The 21,076-nt window shown below is 44.6% G+C and overlaps 1 protein-coding gene across 8 annotated transcripts in view; it reads right to left on the bottom strand.

Moving 5' to 3' along the window:
• DIP2C (disco interacting protein 2 homolog C) overlaps nt 1-21,076 on the bottom strand; it is a 371,728-nt gene that overhangs the window by 144,621 nt on the left and 206,031 nt on the right. Inside the window, exon 1 of one of the 8 annotated variants that reach the window (XM_021065078.1) lies at nt 7,608-8,295. The exons of the other annotated variants lie outside the window; for them this stretch is intronic. The gene's annotated coding sequence lies outside the window, so the exon portion shown is untranslated. Of the gene's footprint in view, nt 1-7,607; nt 8,296-21,076 lie in introns of those variants that run through there. 8 annotated transcript variants of the gene reach the window in all.

Here is a 21,076-nt window from a genome sequence, read left to right as displayed (position 1 = left end):
AGGGCGCAATTTCTCTACATACTCACGACACCTGTTTTCTGCTTTAATAAATTTTATGACAGCCATGGCAATGGGTTTGAGCGGTATCTCACGGTGGTTTTGACTTGCATTTTCCTGATAATCGGTGACGCTGAACGTCTTTTCGCCATTTGTTTCTACTCCTTGGAGAAATGTCCACTCAAGTCTTTTGCCCATTTCTACATGGAGTTATTGACTGAGCTACAGGAGCTCTCTATGTGTTCTGGCTATTAAACCATTATATACATGAGAATACGTTCTTCAGCTTCATAGGCTGCCTTTCCCTCCACCGCTTGCTTCACTTCACAGGAGTTTTATGTATGATACAGTCCCTTTGCCGGATTTTGCTTTTGGTGTCTGTGCTTTTGGTGTCATACTCACGAAATCATGAATCATTGAAATTCATGAATTTTCAATGTCATGATGGCTTCTCCCTATGGTTTCTTCTAGAAATTTTATAGTGTCAGGTCTCAATTAGGTCTATAAACCATTTTGAGTTAATTTTTGTATATGGTGTAAGATGAGGATCCAAATTCTTTCTTTTGCATGTGAATATCCAATCTTCCCAACACCCCTTGCTGAAGAAACCACCCTTCCCCGCAGCCTCATCCACGACCATCTGACCACACACACAAGAGTGTTTCTGGCCCCCACCCTATCCCCTCAGTCTACACGGCAGTCTCCACACCAGCACCGCAAGATTTCCACCACTGCAGTATGTACCGAAATCAGGAAGTGTGAGGCCGCTGTTTTGCTCTTCTCAAGTCTGTTCTGGCTATCCAAATTGGATCTTATTTTCACGGAAGTCTTATAAACACTCCGTCACTTTCTACCGAAACTCTGCTGGGGCCGGGACCGGATCCCTGTTAAATCTATAAATCAGTGTAGAGAGACTATTTAATACGGAGTCTTCCAATTCATTAACGGGGTGGCCTCTCCAGTATTCTTCTCCTTTAATTTCTCCCAGGAAGAACAGTCTATCCTGTTAATAACACTGCATGTACAACTGAAAGAAATGTTTATTTTGTAGTTGTCGGATACATGCTGATTTATAGTCTTCAGATCTGCCATCTCTTTCCTACATTTATAACTAGTTACTTCAATTACTCAAAGAACTGGGGATTATTGCACTTTTCCCCGTTTCTGAAACTTTATGCGTTTTGAAGTTTTGCTCCTACATGTATGCATATTTAGGTCTGTTATTTCTCCCTGATTAACAAACCCTCTTACTGTCACGAAGTGTCCTTCTTTACCCCTGGTCATATTCCTCATCTTGAAATCAACTTTGCTTAATTAGCATAGTCACTTTGACTTTCTCATGTAAACTGCTTTCATGGTATCTATTTTTCTCTATCCTTTAAATTTCAACCTTTTTCCTTTTCTTTATAGCATACCTTTTATAAAGTACATATATAGTTGAGTTTTGTTTTTTTTAATCCACTTTGATAATCCCTGCCTTTTGTCCATTTACACTTGATGGTTATACTTAAGGCTAATGTTTTGCTATTTATTTTCTACATGTAAAACCGGATGCTAATATTTCTGTTTCCCTCTTCCCTTCCACTTTTGGCTTAATCAAGTTGTTTTTTTGTTTGTTTTTCCCCATCAGTGTTCATCTTAGTTCTCTTAATGGATTGTTAGCCATATCTTCATGCATTATTATTTATTTTTATTTTTTGTCTTTTTAGGACCACACCCATGGCAGATGGAAGTTCCCAGGCTAGGGGTCGAATTGTAGCTGCAGTTGCCAGCCTACACCACAGCCACAGCCACATGGGATTCGAGCCATGTCGTCAACCTGTACTACAACTCACAGCAATGCAGGATCTTCAACCCACTGAGCAGGGCCAAGGATCGAACTTGCATCCTCATGGATGCTAGTTGGGTCCACCACTGCTGAGCCACAATGGCAACTCCCTTCATGTACTATTTTAAATGGCTGATGTAAAAACTACAACACGTATCCTTAACAGTCTACTTAGAGTTAGTAGTAGGCCATTTTACCCAATAGAATGAAAAGTTTGCAATAGTAGAAGTGATTTATCTCCAAAAAAAATTTTTTTTTTTTTTGATGGCCACACCTACGCCACATGGAAGTTCCTGACCAGGGACTGAATCCAAGCTGCAGCTGGGACCCATTCAGCAGCTGTGGTAATGCTGGATCCTTTAACCGGCTGTGCAGGGCCCGGGACATAAATGGCACCTCCACAGTATCATGAGCCGCTGCAGTCAGATTCTTAACCCGCTGTGCCACAGTGGGAACTTTAAACTTTATTGTTGTCATTTATTTAAAAACTACATTGATAACTACCACTGCACTATTATAATTTTTGCTTTAAAAAGTTATTTTTAATGAAATTAAGACCAAAAAAAAAAAAAAAGATTTCTTCATTCTTTCTTTTAAATGAGTTCCATCTTTCCTTTGGGCCTGAGGTGTGTCCTTTAGCATATTTCACAGTGCAAGTCTGCTAGCAGTGACTTCTCTGCTGACCCCAGCTATCTCCTCAAGCCAACACGACTGCGGATTTCAGTGGCCACAAGTTGTGGATGGACTGGAGAGGCCCATAGGACAAATGCTGCAAATCTTACTCGGTTTGGTTCCTAAATTTCAAGAGTGGACTCCTTTTCCCATCTGCCCACTTTCACTCCCTAGTGCCTTCCTCCAAAGCACGCTTCAGGGGATGGTCCTGATTGCATCATCGCTGGTACCTCTAAGAGCAGCCTGACCTGTCTTCTACACCAACTGGAGCCAGAAGCACTTCTGCTCTGTTAACAAATGTATCTTCACAGTCATAGAATCCAGTGGCGCCACTTTCCACGCAGCATTTTGATGATGCTACCCCAGCACTTTCCAGGGAGGCAGGCGGTAAACTGCACTGCTCTTCCCCTTAGCAGAGCTGGCCTGTCCTGCCCAAGTGCACACTTTTCTCTTTGTCATTGGTTTTCGTCTTCAACAACAACAACGCACCACGGAGTGCTTCTGTCTTCATCCTGCTTGGGGTTTATGAACTTCTTGAACTGAATTTTGTTTAAAACAGATCTGGGGACACTTTCGCCGTTATTTCTTCAAATATTTTGCTCGCCCGTTCTCCCTCTCACTCTGGGACTCCAGCATCAGACTGCTCACTACTGTCTCACAGATCCCGAAGGCTCTTTTCAGGTTTTTGACTCTTTCTTTTTTCGGTTCTTCAAATTGAATCTTTTCCACTGACCTGTCTTCAGGTTTATTGAGTTTGTATCCTACTGTCTCCAATCTAACATTAAGCCTATCCGAGTGAATTTCTTGCTTCCAGTACCGTACGTCTTATTGCTAGAATTTCCATTTAAAAAACTGCCTCCTTTAATAGTTTCCACTACTGTTCAGAGCTCCATGTTGTTTGTTCATTTTAAACATATTTTACTTTAAGTCCTTATAGGACTTATAATACCTGCTTTAAAGTCCTGTCTGGAATTGGCTTTATTAGCTGTTTTTTCTTGACTGTGGGTCACATCTTCCTGTTTCTTCATGTCTAAAAGTTTCTGATAGTATAATGGAGACTGAGGATGACTTATTATAAGGAGTGGGTTCTGTTGTTCTAGTACCTAGTAACCGGGCTGGTCTAGTGCTACCTGCTGGAAGCTCTTCAGAGTAGAGCCAACCTGCCAGCTGCCTCTCTGCTGGGCTCCCACATGCACACAGCTCCAGAGTTTGCCAAGAATCTCAATGGAGTTTACGCCCAGGTTTGGAGGCTCCTTGCGTTGTGGCTCATTCTTTCCAAAAAGGTCCCCTTAATTTCCAGCTGTGCTGACAGTCTCTAATTCCTTCTTCTGACATAGGAAGCTAGTCACTGAATTTCAGCTTGGGTCTTAGAAACGCCACAGGAAGCGGGCAGAGGAGAACCTTTAAGGCAAAAGGCCAAATAAATACCCACCTCAAGGTACTGCACCCTCTTTCAAGCAGTCCTTCCACTCTGGGCCGACACCGGGGAGCAGCTCTCCAGTGATGGCTGCCAGTGTCTCCAGAGCCAGGCCCTCCACTCCCTTCTATTAATTACAGAACTTGGTAAGACTATCCACGTCAAGTACAAGAGAACTTCAAACCCCAGCTGGCGGACACTAACGTATGGAACACTCTTAGCTAAGTAAATCCTTCACAAAACAATCTTCTGAAGAGGTACAATTAATACAAAAAGAAGCACGCTAGGATCAAGTGAAAACACCCATCGCCAAGAGGGATGGCCAGCTCGTGAGGGAAAACCATCACTTGACCATGTTCCCCAAAAGAATATTAGTTACAGCAAGAAATGACTTTCAAAATTTGAAGTCAGGATGGGGGTCAAGACGGCAGAGGAGAGACGTGGTGCTCGCCCCCCTCCCAAAAAATCTCAAAAAAACCATCTGTGTGTAGAACCATGTGCACAGAACATCTACTGAACACTGGCTGAAGACTTTAAACCTCCCAAAAGGGCAAGAAACCCTCCATACAACTGGGTAGAACAAACGGAAAAAAGAGAGAAGGAAAAAAAAAGGAATCAAGGCGGGACCAGTAGTCCTGAGAGGGAGCTGAGAAAGAAGAAGGAACCCACACCCTGAGAAGCCAGCTACAAACAGGGAGATCGGCTGAGATGGAAGGACCTTGAAACCTCGGAGAGAAGCACAGCAAATGGACTGAGGGGCGCAGAGGAGAGAGCGCCTCACGGACCAGCAGTACCACCGGCCAGGACCCCACGGCCTGACACTCAGGTGGGGGCTGGGCCTGAGACGCAGGGTCCAGAGGTCAGTTCTGGGGATAGGACCAGGGCTGGCTGTGTGGAGGCGGCCTGCGGGAGCAGGTGAGCAGTGTGCCACTGGCTGGGGAGCAGACACCACATCTGAGGTAGCCCAGGAGGCCGGGGCCTGCAGGAGAAGCAGGGCGCCACTGCTGGGGAGGGTGAGAGGAGGAAAGGCTGACTGTCACAGGAAGAGCTTTCTCTGCGCACGTGCGGGCTCTCGGGCAGTGGGCGCCTCTTGCGTGGGCTATGGGCAGAGGGAGCAAACCACTGTAGCCATCTCAGACTCCAGAGGTGGGCATGGCCCACTACCACTAGGGGTTCATGAACAGGCACCAGCTGTGGGCCCAGGCACCTCAGAGGCGGCACAGAGGAGGGCACTGTACGCTGAGCACCACCTGTTGCTGCTCTCCCTCCCCTGGGAACGCACACTCCCTGCTGCTGCCACTACCAAAGAGCTGGGCGCCATCTACACCTGCTGGAGGGTCACTGCCCCTCCAGGGCCCTGAAACCAGGAGCAGCCCCTGCGACCTCCCGCAGGTCCTTGACGCTGTCCAGGGCCCAGCAGCCTGGCACTGGCTCCAGGCCCTGCCCATTGCCTCCATCTCCCTGGAAGGACGTGCAGTCCGCACACCAGCATGGGGATAAGAGCCTGCACACACTGAGGAAAGAGACAGCAAGCATCCAAACCAAGAGCAGCCCTCCTCCCAAAAAGAATAATGATGATGACAACAATGAGCCCTCACGAAATGCCTAGGGGCACTCTCGCTCATAAACTGCCCTCCAAGACTACAAGAGCTGTTTTCCCAAACTCACAGAATAAGAAAAACATAGGCAAAATGAAGACGTTCAGGAACCATTCCCAGTTAAAAGACCAGGAGAATTCCCCTGAAGGCGCGAACAATGAAACAGACCTCTGCGGTCTAACAGACACCAAGTTCAAAAACGAGACAGTGAAAATACTGAAGGAATTAAGAGCAATTATGAAGGAATTAAGAGAGGATATGAACAGTAACGCAGGTTACTTTAGAAAGCAAATGGAAAATATAAGGAGGAGCTAAGAAAAATCAGAAAATTCATCTGCACAGAGGCAAGTTGGGTTAAAGGTACTGAAGAGCAGCATGAATCATGCAGAGGAACAAATAAGGGATTTGGAAAACAGAATAATGGAAATCACCCAATGAGAACAGCACACAGAAAACCAAAAGAAAAAACATGAAAGCAATATAGGAGATCTATGGGATAATATAAAGCAGGCCAATTTATGCATATGGGGATTCCAGAAGGAGAAGAAAAAGGGCATTGAAAATATATTTGAAGAAATTGTGGCTGAAAACTTTCCAAATCTAGAGGAAACAGCTACCAAGATACAGGAAGCACAGAAAGCCCCAAACAAGTTGAACCCAAAAAGGCCCACACCAAGCCGTATTATAATAAAAACAGCAAACGTTAAAGACAAGGAGAGGATTCTAAAGGCAGCAAGAGAAAAATGAGTTCATCATAAGGGGCCCCCTCATAAGGCCACCACATCAGCTGATTTCTCTACAGAACCACAGGCCAGAAGAGAGTGGCAAGATACATTCAACGTTCTAAAAGGAAAAAGAGAATACTCCTAGGATGCTCTACCCAACAAGAATATCATTTGAAACAGGAGAAATAAAGAATTTCTCCAACAAACAAAAACTGAAAAAATACTGCAATATCAAACCCATTCTAAAGGGAAAATACCAAAAGGTCTCCTCTAAATAAGAAAGAAGAAGACACAGGATGGAGGAAATCACAATTGGAAAGTAATAACTTAAATAAGCCACTATATAGTTGCCTGATAGGAGAGGGAGGGATCGGGAGCTTGGGCTTATCAGACATAACTTGGAATAGATTTACAAGGAGATCCTGCTGAGTAGCATTGAGAACTATGTCTAGACACGCATACTGCAACAGAACAAAGGGTGGGGGAAAATGTATACGTGTAAGGATAACTTGATCCCCCTGCTGTACAGTGGAAAAAATAAATAAATTATAAAAAAAAAAGCCAGTATACAGACCTAAAAGGAAAAAAACAAAAACCAAAAAAAACCTCTTTTAAAACCAACAATAAACACAAGTAACAGCAAAAGCATAAACATGAATATGTTAAAAAAGGACATCAAAATCATAAAATGTGGGAAAGAAAAGTAAGAAAACCTAGATCCTTTTTTATTAGAATGTGCTTGAGCCTATATGACTATCAGGCTAACCTGATAGAGGAAGGGGTTAACATACTTGAAAAACAGGGCAACCACAAATCAAAACCAAACAGGACATTCACAAAAACGAAAAAGAAGGGGACACAAGCATAAAATAAAAGGAAATCATCCAGCCCAAAAAAGAAAGGAACCAAGATGAAACATAGAGTCAACTGGAAAACAAGGTTTAAATGGCAATACATACATATTTAACGATAATTACCGTAAATCTCATTGGACTAAATGCTCCAATCAGAAGACACAGAGTGGCAGACTGGATTAAAACACAAGAGCCTGCAATATGCAGTCTACAAGAGATTGACCTTGGGGTGAAGGACACTTATAAATTGAAAGTGAGGGGAGGGAAGATATTTCAGGTGAATGGAAGTGACAGGAAAGCAGGAGTCAGAATAGTCATACCAAACAAACTGACTTTAAAGCAGAGGCCATAAAGAAAGACAAAGAAGGACATGACTTAGCGACAGATAAAAGGAGCCATTCCAGAAGAGGGTATTACACTCACCAACATATATGACCCTGTAAGTGAAAATGTACAAAAGCAAACCCCAGTTCTCCTCAAGGCCACTGGGCTGCGCCTTTGGTGGTGACCACCTACCTACTGCCGGCGGCAGGAGAGGCACCTCCTCAGTGTCTCGTAAGCAGGGATGCACCCACAGTCATGACCCACATGCCACATCTCCCAAAAAGAGTAAATCCCCACCCAGAACACGAGAACTTAAATCTCTCCCCAGGACTGTGCCCTGACGGAGGACAGGAAACGTGCGGACCACTGCAGACGTGACTGCGGTTGGTCCGGAACGAGGAAACCACGTACAGTGAAGCTCGGCATCAAGGGGCACTGGTTCCAGGAGCCTGCAGATACCTGCGTCTGCAGACGCGCAAGTCCTTTACAAAAAACGCCGCAGTATGTGCACTGAACCTAAGTACCTGCTCTCATAGACTTTATTTTTTAACACAGGAATGGAATTTCCACTGAGGTAAACCCTCATGCACGTCACGCCCTCTCTAGACTACTTACAGTACTGCATACATTGCTAAGTACACACTGCTACTCGAATTCCATTCCAGTTCTGCTAACCTGTGAATACAGAGCCAAATGTACCGCCAACAAATAAACTGTCTTGTTTCAAGGGAGACAAATAAAACAAAACCCTTTCAAAAATAGCACAAAGTCAGGCTGTTTACGTCACTTCCATCCATCCGTCTGTCTATAAGCACGTATGTACGATGTTCCCCCCCTCAAAAAAAAAGGGAGTTCCTGTTGTGGCTCAGTGGTAATGAACCTGACTAGCACACATGAGGGCTTGGGTTCATTCCCTGGCCTTGCTCAGTGGGGTTAGGGATCCGGCGTTGCTGTGGGCTGCGGTGTAGGTTGCGGATGCGCTCGGATCCCACTGTTGTTATGGCAGTGGCGTAGGCTGGCAGGTGCAGCTCTGATACGACTCCTAACCTGGAACTTCCATGTGCCATGGGTGCAGCCCTTAAAAAAAAGAAAAAAAAAGATGTTCCACCCATGGTAAATAACAGCTACTAAAAAGCGCCCGCAAATTCCTCAGGTGATGGGCAGAGGTCTGGCCCCGGTCTCCTCCCTCTGCCCACGGATAGCGGCTGGTGGAGGCAACCATCCTTCCCCGTCCCTCTCCTACTTCACACTCGGAACAGGGGTGCTTGCCCGGAGTGTAGGGGACTGACCGTTTCAACCACTGGCAGATCTCTGCGTCTCTCTTCTGCAGAGTCCTCCAAAAGACCCGTCTTCAAGCAAGCAACTGAAGCCACGCTTGAGGGAGGACTCGTGTGGGGGCTCACGTGCCACGCCAAAGAAACGCAACGGCGGACAACCTCCCTGCCCCCACTCCACTCCCAGCCCAGGGTACTGACCTCCGTCCTTAGAGCCCAGAAGAGTAACACGACCTCTCGGACCTTCGACACAACCACCACCACCACAGCCGATGTCCAGCTTTTCTTCAAGTTTAAACAAGTTTTACATGCTCTTAAATATGGTCTTTTTGCCCCAAACTTGGTATTCTTTTCATTTTCTCCTTCTTCCTCCCCCCCATCATGATTTGGTCAAATTAAAATGTTTATGTTACAAGCAGTATTATTTTTAAAAACTGAATGAACTACCCCAAAATAGTGAGTTGTCACTGAAGGATGACAAAGCTACAATGTGTTGGTTTTGTTCATTCTTTTTGACAAATGCAAGTTTTTTGCCTTGAGCATAAATTACTTTTGCAGTCAAAGTTTTATGTTTTAACATAAAATAATCATTTTAGGAAAGGTACATTTTAAAGAAGTACAGTTTTTTTTCTACACTTAAAAATTGCTAGCACCATAAACAAGTGTGCTAATTTTTTTCCACAAAATTTAGAGAAAGTGGTAGAACAAGAATGTTTTCAATTACTAAGACACTGACATGCCCCAACTAGGGGCCGCTCCTGGCCCATGCCCCAGAATGTAAGAAAGACTTACGCACAGGTGGCCCTGGGTAAGAAGTGCCTGGTGCAGGTCCCTAAGGTGCTGGATAGCTTACTGCACAGCAAAACTGAATAATACACAAAGGGATCAAGTGACTCTTTTCACAGGGCAACCCTGTTCGATTCTAACCACAGAACAACAGCATGGCAAGCATCTGAAACATCTGTAAAGAGCACCAGGAAGAGCCCCTCCCACGACTGATGAACGGTGGACCACCAGGACAGCGACCCCTCCCCAAGTGTCAGCAGTGGTGACCATCAAAAACCCCCCCGAGAGGGGGCTGACCCAATCAAGGCAAGGTCAAGGGGTGGGAGTCCTTCTGGAGCGAGTAGCACAAAGCACCCACTGCAAGGCTGAATAAAACGTGAGCATCAGTGGCCTCCGCGCGGTAAGCCATTTCAGTGCTTACCAGCTCCCACTCCAAACCCAAAAAGCCAAACCCAAAGGGACATGAGTCTACTAACACCTTAGAACAGTGACTAGATTGAAAGATGTCTCGAAACATGATGATTAGTAGGGCAGCAAACAAACCCATGTCACCGCATGGCTCCCCTGGTTCTTCCAGCTCGGCTTCTCCCTTCCACCCTCAACACGGCTCGGGGAGAACAGCCAGCGCTGACACTACTGCCGGCTGTACATGACTAATATGGACTGGACCATGGAGCAACAGGGTCAGGATGAAACCTCTCTTGCGTGAGAGCCCACACATCGTCGGGTTCGTTGTTATGGTTGTGGAGGCCCCTCAGCAGCCGGTGGCCTCGATACAAGGAAGGGGCGTCCAGGAGAACAGCTCAGAAGATTGGAAAAGGGGCGTGAGTTCAGAGTAAGTTCACAGCTCTTAGCCTAAAACCAAGACCCACCCTACAAGACCTCATGAAACTAAAAACTTTCAGGAAAATGGGGATTTTCCCTTGAAAGCTCAGTGTCATTTCACAGGCCACATCCACCTGACATTCAGCAGCTATGACACACTGGAGACCCTGAAGGCATCTGATTGTCACAAAACCTTAACCACAGCATCCTGGATACAGTCTTTCGGGAGCCCCATGAATTGGGAACCAGATGAGAACCAAGAAAGGAAACAGTGAGCAGTGGAAGCCTCCCGCTTGTTCGAGATGCTGGGCAGGGTGACGGAGGAGCTGAGCTCCCAGCCCCGAGATGTCAACAAGAGCTGCTCATCACTGTGGGCCCTAAATCCCAGGGACAAGCTGAAGCACAATGGGCCTAAAAAGCTTAAACTACACACCAGGAGGAAACGGTCTCAGTTTTATAGAAAGAAAGCTGCTAATTTCCAGTATCTCTAATGTCAATGGAGACGAGCACAAGAGAAGTGGACAGAGATGCCCTAGGCTTCCCAAGAAGGGGTTGGGAAGTGGCAGACTGCAGCAGCATGGACCCGGAATGTGATTTCAGCTTGGGCTTGCACAGGGGCACTGAAATGTCACCAAGGCACAGAGAAAAGGAGCCAGTGTAGCCAGCACCTCAAACATGCAACTACTGATGGACTCAGGCTGCTTCCGCGTCATGGCTGCTGCCAACAGTGCCGCAATCATACTGGGGGGCACATATCTTTTTGAATTATGCTTTTTAGAGACGGAGGCCGGGGAGAGGGATTGCTGGATCATATGGTCGTTCTGTATTCAGTTTCTTAAGGAATCTCCGTTCTGTTTCCATAGTGTTGCACCAATTTACACTCCCACCAACAGTGTAGGAAGGTTTCCCTTTCTCCACACCCGCTCCAGCATTTGCTATTTGTAGACTTTTGCCTGATGGCCATTCTGACTGGTGTTAAGGTGATACATTATTGCAGTTTTGATTCACATTTCTCTAATAATTAGTGATGTTCAGCTTCATTTCATGTGCTTTTTGGCCATCCATGCATCTTGTTTAGAGAAATGTCTATTTAGATCTTCTGCCCATTTTTTAATTGGATTTTTTTTTTTTTTGGCTATTGAGCTGCATGAGCTGCTTGTATATTTTAGAGATTAATCTCGTTGGTCGCTTCATCTGCAAATGTTTTCTCCCAATCTGTGGGTATGTGCATGGACAGAACAGGGACGTCTGTCTAACCTCGAAGGCAACCGTCAGTCAACAGAAGAGCACTTTTTCCCCAGGGAAGCTTAATTGTTTTCGACCAGCAGAACAGCTGAGGCCACGATTCTAGAGCCAGGCTGCCTGGGTTCAAATCCCAGTCCCTTTGCGGGACCTGGGGCACAGGACTTAACCCACCTGCCCCTCAGCCCCTTACGGACAAGACAAGGAACCTGCCTGCCGGCTGGGAGGGTACAAGGACTGTGACACTCAGTACACTAGAGGGCTCAGGCCAGCCTGGCTCACAGCACCGACAACTCTCTGTACCATGCTGGGTCATAACATGACGCGTCTGGTGTTGGGTGACAGCTAAGCTGGAGACAGAAGACCGAGAAGAAACAAGTACGGAAGAAACGGAGCTTCTCGGTTCTGACGATTGTCACTGTGGACCCACATCCGCAATGCAGGACCTGTCCAGGCTTGAGTCCACCCCCCGTTTACTTTGCGGCTGTACTGTTTCTGTTCTTCGGCTCAAAGTGGAGGTGTGAGGAGTGTGTAGAAATGGGGAGCAGAGTGGACACAAGAAGAGAAGAGTGGCAGGCAGGGAGATGGGTTTCCGGCGAGCGCTGTCTTCACTCAGAGGGGAGCCGTGGCCACCGCTTGGTTTCCACCGACTTGCTGCTTTAGTTCCAGCCTCTCCGTGTCTCAGTCCTCAGGAAAAACATGCAGGCACGTGACTGTACCGAGGGCACAACCGAGCCGTGGGCTCACGTGTGCAATTACCCACGGAGCGCCTCCTGTGACCGAGTCCCCGCTCCTACAGATGGAGACCAGTAAACCAGCGCGACAGGAGTGGGGCATGACTATGGGGTGGGAGGAGGGTGGGCCGGGGCCCAGCATCAGGAGAGGCTGCAGCAGGCACTGACAGGCAGAGAGGACCTGGGAGAACAGGGGCTGCTCCAGACCTGTCTGATCAACGAGGACGTGTGACAAAGTTCCGTCTGCACAGCAAGGGACCTTGTTTGTTCCTTAAACCGTTCCAGTGGTTCCCGGCTCTCCTGCGTCGGCTCAGGCTCCCTCGGGACGCACCGCACACTTCCTGGGCACGTTCTCCTCAGCGTCTGTCCTCCATCTCCTTTTAAGTCCCTGGCTACACAGACACGCCACTACTCCCAGGGTCACGGCGGGTTTCTGGCCTTCGGCGCTGTTTCCGATGAAGAGTAAAGAGCCCCACTATTCAACAACTGCGTGAATGTGGATCCAGGCCTCTGCTGTGCTAGACCCCGTTCTAAAGGGGATCGAACCTGAGCCAGAGCTGCAACCTAGACCACAGCTGTGGCAACGCTAGGTCTTTAGCCCACTGCACAAGGCCGGGGACCAAACCAGCATCTCCACAGAGACAAGCAGGATCATCAACCCACTGTGCCACAGTGGGACCTCCTTAACTAACATTTTAAACTAGTGCTGTTGTCCTTAAAGGACCACACGTGGGACACATTTTTTATTCTCTTGGGTGCCCACGGCATGTGGACGTTCTCATGCCGCAGCATCAACCCCAGCAGCTGCAGTGACAACACCGGATCCTAACCCACTGGGCTACAAGAGAACTTGTGGGGGATGAAATTTTATAATAGCTATAAACTAAGTTCACAGGAAGCACATCAAAAATTAATTAGAAAAACAAAGGCAATGAGTCTGTCTCTTCAGCATGACATGAGTTAGTGAGACACTAGTGAATCATGTGATAGAGAGAACACCTGAGTCACATAAGCAGCATTCAGAGCAGCGTCTGGTTCAAAGCAAGTGCTGGCTAAGTGCTGACTGCTGTCCAGATCACGGCTGCGGAGGTTCTGCTGTGCGTCTTGGAGACCACGGCTGAGCACCAGTGTGCGAGCTGCTGCTCCTGCAACGTGTTTTCTAGAACCTCACACTTGAGGGCCGTAGGATCAGTCTGCCATGCTGGGCCTCCTCCCATGGCCACAACCCTTTGAGATTCACCCCCGGGCCTCTGCAGGTCTTTGCTGCATCTTGTTTGTTCTCAGCCTGCGCCCCTTCCACAGAAATTCTACAGTCAAAGCCCCACAGAGGACTCTGTGGGTTGGTTTGTTTAGTTAGAATTGAGCATGGGGGACGAGCTGGTCTCTACAGGATCATGACTTCCTGTCCACTATCACAGGGTATCTACTCACTTTGGCTTTTTTTTTAATGTCCTTTATATAAAATTTCATTATTTTTACTAGAAAAAATTTGTACATCTTTTGTCTGAATTTTCATTAGGTACTTATAAAGTTTGTTGCTACTGTACCTAGAACTTTTCAATTGCATTTTTACATCTGTTGCTAGTGTACAGAAATAATTTGTTTGTCCAGATCATATCCAGCCTGATGCTAAATCCTATTTCTAGTGCTTTGTCTATGGATTAGCTGGGGTTTCTCTGCAGACGATGCCCTTTAGTTTTCCTTTCTCCTTGCTGTCCTCATCCAGTACTGACACAGGCCTCTGTCCAAAATGAACTGGGAAGGATGATTTTCTTTTTCCTTTCTCTGAAATTTGCTTAGAATCAGACTGGTTCATGTCTTGAAAGGTGGGTAAACGTAATACCTTCTGAGCCTGGTGCATTCTTTGTGAGAAAGTTTTTAGCTCCTGTTTCCATCTATTTATTGGTCACTGGATTATTTAAGGTTTCCATTTCTTCCTAAGTGCTTAAATTAGGAATTTATCCATTTAACTAAATTTTCAAATGTATTGTCACACGGTTACTCTCGGTATTCTGATTATCTTTTGCTTCTGGTGCATCTGTAGTGAGGTCCCACTTTTAATTCCTCGTATCACTTACTTCTGTCTTCTCTCGGCTTTATCATTCTCAGCGGAGGGTTTTCACTGCTGTTACCATTCTCTACAAATTATCTTCCATTGTCCTTTATTTCTTTTTTTAAAATAATAGACATTTTTAAAGGAAGTTTTAGGTTTACAGAAAAACAGAGTGGCAAGTACAGTGCGTCCCCACACGCCCTCCCCCGCAGGCGCAGGTGTGCACACACTGACACAGTCTCCCGGTATTAACCTCCTGCATCCGTGTGGTACATGTGTTACAGTTAAGGAAGCAGGAGTTCCCGTTGTGGCGCAGTGGAAACTAATCCGACTAGGAATCATGAGGTGGTGGGTTCAATTCCTGGCCTCGGTCAGCGGGTTCAGGATCCGGCATTGCCGTGAGCTGTGGTGTAGGTCGCAGACACGGCTTGCATCCTGTGTGGCTGTGGCTGTGGCAGCTGCAGCTCCAATTAGACCCCTAGCATGGGAACTTCCATACGCCGTGGGTGCGGCCCTGAAAAGACAAAAAAAAAATAAATAAATAAATAATAAAATAAAATAGAGGAAGCAGTACTGATACATTATTAACCAAAGACCGTAATTTTCATCAGGTAGGGTTCAGTCTTACTGTTGTACCAAATGTGTAACAACATGTATCTACCATCACAGCATCTCACTGCATAGATTCATGGCCCTAAAAATCTTCGAGGCCCTGCTCAATCATCCCTCCCTGCCCCCAAGCACCTGGCAACCACTGATCTTTTGACTGTCTCCATAGATTTGGCTTTTCCAGAATATCGGACAGGTGAAAACACACAATACAGCCTTTTCAGTCTGGTTTCCTGCATGCTACAATATGTACTTAGAGTTTCTCTATGTCTTTTTCAAGGCTTGACAGCTCATTTCTTTTGAGTGCTGGATAATATTCCATTGTCTGGATGGACCACAGTTTGCCTATCCATTCACTTGTTAAAGGACAGCTCGGTTGCTTCCAAGTTTCGGCAAAATTATGAACAAAGCTGCTATAAATATTTGCATCCAGCTCTTTGTATGGATATATTTTCACCTTATTCAGGTAAGTAACAAAGAGGACAACTGCTGAATCATATGATAACAGTATATTTAGCTTCCTAAGAAACCACCACACGTCTTCTAAGTGGCTGTATGCTTTTGCATTCTTGCCAAAAGTGAAAGAAAGTTGCTGTTGCTCCATTATCTTTGGCAGCATTTGGCTCTGCCAGCACTCTGGATTTTTACCAGGGTTATCTCTGTTTTAACTTGTGATTTCCTGGTGATGTATGTTAAGCATCTTTTCCTATGCTTATTTTCCATCCATGTATCTTCTTCGGTGAGGTGTCTATTCAAATATTTTGCTCACTTGTTAACTGGGTTGCTTGTTTTCTCATTCCTGAGTTTGGGAGTTCTTTGTTTATGTTGGATACCAATCCTTTATTGGATATGTATTTTGCAAAGATTTTCCTCTCAATCTGTGGTTTCTCATTTTCTTAACTACATCTTTTTTAGAGCAGAAGTTCCTAAGTTTAATGAAGTCCAACTTACCATTTTTCTTCAAGGATTGTTCTTTTGGGTGTTGAATCCAAAAAGTCACCACCAAACCCTAGGGTAACCTGGATTTTTACCTACACTGTCTTCCAGGACCTTTATACCTTTCTTGTTTCACACCTAGGTCTATGCCGCCCTTTGAGTTAGTTTTAGTGAGTCGGGTTCCGCTCTGAAACGTGTCCACGTCCAGTCTGTCCCAGCGCTGTGCTGAGAAGACCGTCACACCTCTGCTCACTGTACTTGCGTGCGCCTACTTCTGGGCTGACGTGGCCATCGTGTCTCTTCTCTCCTCCCTGCCTCACTGCACTGCCGTTACTAGTTTACAGTGAGCCTGGAGGTTAAGTGCTGTCCGTTCTCTGACTTTGTTCTTCTGTATCGTGTTGTCTATTTTGGATCTTTTACCTTTTCTAACATCAACTTGGAAACTGATGATTGAGTTTGCTGATATTCACAATATAATTTTCTGGGATTCTGACTAGGATTGTCCTGAATCTATAGATCAAATGGGGAAGAGCAGATACCTTGACAACACTGAGTCTTCCTAACCATGTATGTGGACTCTCCATTTATTTAGATCTTACGGTTCATTTCACCACTTTCACAGTTCCTTGCACACAAGCTTTGTACATTTCTTAGAGCTCTACCTAATTATTCCATTTTCTGGTGCTAATGTAAATGACACTGTTTTTAATTTCGCATTTCAATTGTTTATTGTTGGTATACAAGAAAGTTTTTTTTATATGAACCTTATATCCTCCAACTTTGCCATAATATAAAATCACTTACTAGTTCTAGGTTTTTTCCTTGGTTCTTTGGGATTTTCTACATACACAATCACATCAGTTCCAATAAGCATGCTTTTAATTTCCTTTCTCGCCCTACTGCCTTAGCAAGGACTTCCCGTATGATGCTGAAAAGCAGTAGTGAGAGGGGCATTTCCTCAGGTTCTTGATCTTAGTGGGAAATGTCACCACTAAGGATGACATTGTAACTGTAGAGTTTTTTCATAGATTTTTTTTTATCAAATTGAGGAAGCTCCCCTCTAATGAAATAGAGTTTATATTTTTAAGGCAGGACAAGACAAAATTAGACATCAAATTCTGTCTGTCTGGGCCTCCTCTCTAACATGCAGTGTGCGTCTACATCACACATTAACCAGATCCCTGCAAAGGCATGAGTGCCTGCTCATTTCTTTGTTCCAATGCCGGCCGTGTCACTTCCTAAAGAGGGTTCTTCCCCAGCTCTGCAGGGAGTTATGGAGACTCAGTGCCCCTCTGTCTGCACTTCACCTGGACCATGCATCCTTGGTGAACTGGATGTAAGATAGCGGCATGTCATTTTGATGGACAATCTATGTCTCAAAACACGTATGGCTAGGCCTTCGACTTCTAACAGGAGGAAGCGTTCTCAGAGCTTTCTGAGAGTCTGCTTCCTGGGTTATAATGCTCACTTTGGCTTTAATAAAATTCCTCTTTTCCCTTAATTTGATAACTAATTGAATTTTCCTCAACACTTCTATTCCTAGTTTGTTGATAATTTTTATCAGAAACGGCTGTTAGATTTTGTGAAATGCTTTTTCTGCGTCTATTGACACGGTCATGTGGCTTATCTTCCTTCAGCCTGATGATGTGATAGATTACATTAACTGACTTTCCAAGGTTAAACCAGCCTTGCATACCTGGAATAAATCCCACTTGGTCATGTTTTATAATTATTTCTATTCATTATTGGATTTGATTTGCTCATTTTTTTTGAGGAATTTTGCATCTATGTTCATGAGAGATAATATCAGCCTGTAGTTTTCTGTTCTCGTAACGTCTCTGCGTAGTTTTGGCATCAGGTTAACGCTGACCCCACAGAATGAATGCGAAAGTACCCCTCTGCTTGTATCTGCAGGAAGAGGATATAGAGACTCCGTATAATCTCTCACGTTAATGTCTGGCGGATTCACCAGTGAATCCATCCTTGCTTTGTGTTCTGTTTTATAAGTTTATTATTGCTTCAATGTTTTTAACAGACACAGGCTTATTCAGATTGTCTGTCTCTTCTCGGGTAAGTTTTGGCTGATTGTGTCTTTAAAGGAATGGGTCATTTTCACCCAAGTTTTCAAATCTGTCGGCAGAGATTTGTTCATGATATTCCCTATGATCCTTTTATTGTCTGTGGGATCAGTGGTGATGTTCACTTTTTCATTTCTGATATTAGTAATTTGTGCGTTGTCTAATTTTTTCTTAGTTAACCTCGCTAGAGGATTATTAATTTTATGGATCTTTTCAAAGAATCAGATTTTGGCTTGATTTTCTCTATTGATTTCCTGTCTCCAATTTCATTATATCTCTTCTTTTACCTCTTTTCCCCTTGTTTTTGGATTTACTTTATTCCTCTTTTCCTAGTTTCCTCAGGTTGAAGCTTACTGTTTTAGATCTTCCTTCTCTTCTACCAAACGCATTCAAGGCTGTATATTTGCCTCTAAGCACTACTCTTGCTGCATGTCACAAATTCTGATCCCTTGTATTTTCATTTTCTTTTCAGCTCAAAATATTTTTAAAATTTTGCTCATATGTCTTCTTTGACCCGTGAGTTATTTAGAAGTGTGCTGTTTAAGCTCTAATTATTTGGGGGGGGTTGCCAGCTATCTTTCTGCTATTGATTTCGAGTTTAATTCTGTTGTGGTCTGAGAACACACTTTGATTCCTACCGTTTACAATTTGTTACAGGGTGTTTGATGGCCCAGAACTGGTCTGTGTTGGTGTATCTAGCTCTAGAATGTGTATGTATGCTGTTGCTGGACAGAGTCATCTATAAATGTCCATTAAGCCCAGCTGACTGACAGTGCTCTTCAGTTTAACTACGTCCTTGCTGACTTCCTGCCTGCTGGGCCTGCCGAGAACCGACACGGAGACAGTCAGGTCTCCCACTCCAAGGAGGATCGACTCATTCTTGCTGTTTTAGTGGCTCTTGTCTCACCTGTTTTCAAGCGTTGCTGTTAGGCAGGTACACGTTAAGGATTGCTAGTCTTCTTTGAGAACTGACCCTTTATCGTTACCCAATGCTGCTCTTTAACTCTGATAACTTCCCTTGCTCTGAAGTCTGCTCCACATGGCATTAACATAGCTTCTCGTGTGTTTTTGGATGAGTGTCAGTACAGTGCATCTTTCTGCATTCATGTCTTGATGGTTACGGTGAGTTGCTGGTACACAGTATACAGTGGGTCTTGCTTTCTACCCACTCCCACAGAGTCCAGCTTTTAATTGTTACCATTAGGCCACTGACATTCAAAGTGATCTCGGATACATTTGGACGACGACTGACCACACTTGTTACTCTTTTCTATTTGTTTGCACTTAGGTTCTGTCTTCCAGCATTTTTCCGCCTTTTCTAGTTTTAAGCGTTTTACTGAATCCCGTTCTGTGCTTCTCTCTTTGCATATCAATTCTGTCTCATTTTAAACCATTTTTAGTGGTCACCCTTAGGTTCCCAATACATATTCATAATTAATTCAAATATCATCAAACCACCCCAAGGAGAGTATGGATTCCTTTTACCAGAGTGTTCCCAGTTCCTCCCCCGTACATTGCTGTCATTCACTTCACTAATCCACATGGTGTGACCACCCAATACACTGTTCCCGTTATCACTTTGAACAAAGGCGTATCTGTGTGATCAACTGAGAATAAGAAACATCCAGGATTTTATCTGCATCTATTCCTTCTCCAACATCCTTCCTTCCTGTGTGTGGATCTGACTTTCCAGCCACCTTCACTCTACCAGTGAGTCCATTCGACGTCTCTGCCGCAGATTTTGGCTTCTAGCATCGTCTTTAGATTTTTCCTCCGAGTTCCCATCTCCCTACTTACATTATCCATCGCCAGTTTGGGGGCAGTGGTTTACCCAATAACCTCAGTTCTTTGACAGTTAAAGGAGGAGGAGCTGGTTTTCTGTCTGCTAAAGCTTTTTTTCTTGCTGTGAGGACAGGTGTGACACCTTGTGCTCAAACTGCCTGCGGGAGTGGAAACCAAGTCTATACCCTCTATTCCACTTTATTTTCTTCATTATCTCCTCACTTTCCCTTTCTGCGAACTTACTCAGTTCTCCTTTTCTGACTTGTTAAGTTAAATCCTTACGTGTTCAATTTCCAGGATCTCTTACCTCATATATTTAATTTTATAAATATTCTATAATTCCTTTCTAGGTACTATTTTGGTACATCCCACAAAGTTTGATTAATCCCTTTTTTTTTACCTGAGATACTAGCAGCCTCTTAACATGTCCCTGATTTAACCAGGAACCCACCCCAACCTAACTACCTACATATTCCTGCTACTCTAGTATTTCTAAAATGCAAATCTGATCAGGTCATTTTCTGTTTAAATGACTAGGCACAGATACCAAGCTTGATTAGTTCTGGACAAGCAGGCCTTTATGTCCTGTCTTCAGCCGCATCTTCTGCATTCTCCACTGTTACACAGCTCTGGCCCTGGTATGGCACTGATAGCATAAATCACTGCTCTGCTGTGGTGATTTTCCACATCTTCACTGCCCAGTACTGTCGCCACTTATCTTCAAATGTGGCTAGTGAAGCAGAAAAACAGAATTTTAAATTTTATTTAACTTTATCAAATTTAAAAGGCCCCAGCATGCTGGACAGTCCAGGGCTGCACAGGCAGGGCTCAACCTTCACGGGAATAGTTGAGTAGGCAGTCTGATTTAAATTAAGTCTGCTTTCTTACTCTAATGTAAGAAAAGGTTGTTTTTTGAGTTATACTAGAATAAATTAACTAATGAAATCCTGAGTTTTTCAGAGAGAACACACGTCATCACAGAACCAGGAACTACATTAAAATCAGTAAATCCTGTCGAGTTGACTAGAGAAAAATTTTTCAATCTAGAAAATTAAATTTTAGCATCAAGGAAGAACTTACCAAAGCATAAGTAAACTCTGGAAGTGAACATGTTTTCTCTATTTTTGCCTCACGTGTGGTCCGCAGCAGAGTGCTCACTACCCAAAACCATTTGCATATGTGTTGAATGAGTGACTATCAGCACACAAGTCCTTATTCTCAGAAACTGATGGTGGCTATGAGTCAGACTTCAAACTGTCATCAGCATAAAATGAGCCTCGGAGATGGGTTTAGACGTTTCTAGTACACACTCTCTCTCAATTTTTTTATTTAAAAAAATTAC

This window comes from Sus scrofa, chromosome 10 (assembly GCF_000003025.6).
Source record: "Sus scrofa isolate TJ Tabasco breed Duroc chromosome 10, Sscrofa11.1, whole genome shotgun sequence".
Taxonomy (NCBI): domain Eukaryota; kingdom Metazoa; phylum Chordata; class Mammalia; order Artiodactyla; family Suidae; genus Sus; species Sus scrofa.
This window is presented reverse-complemented; position numbering and strand designations above follow the sequence as displayed.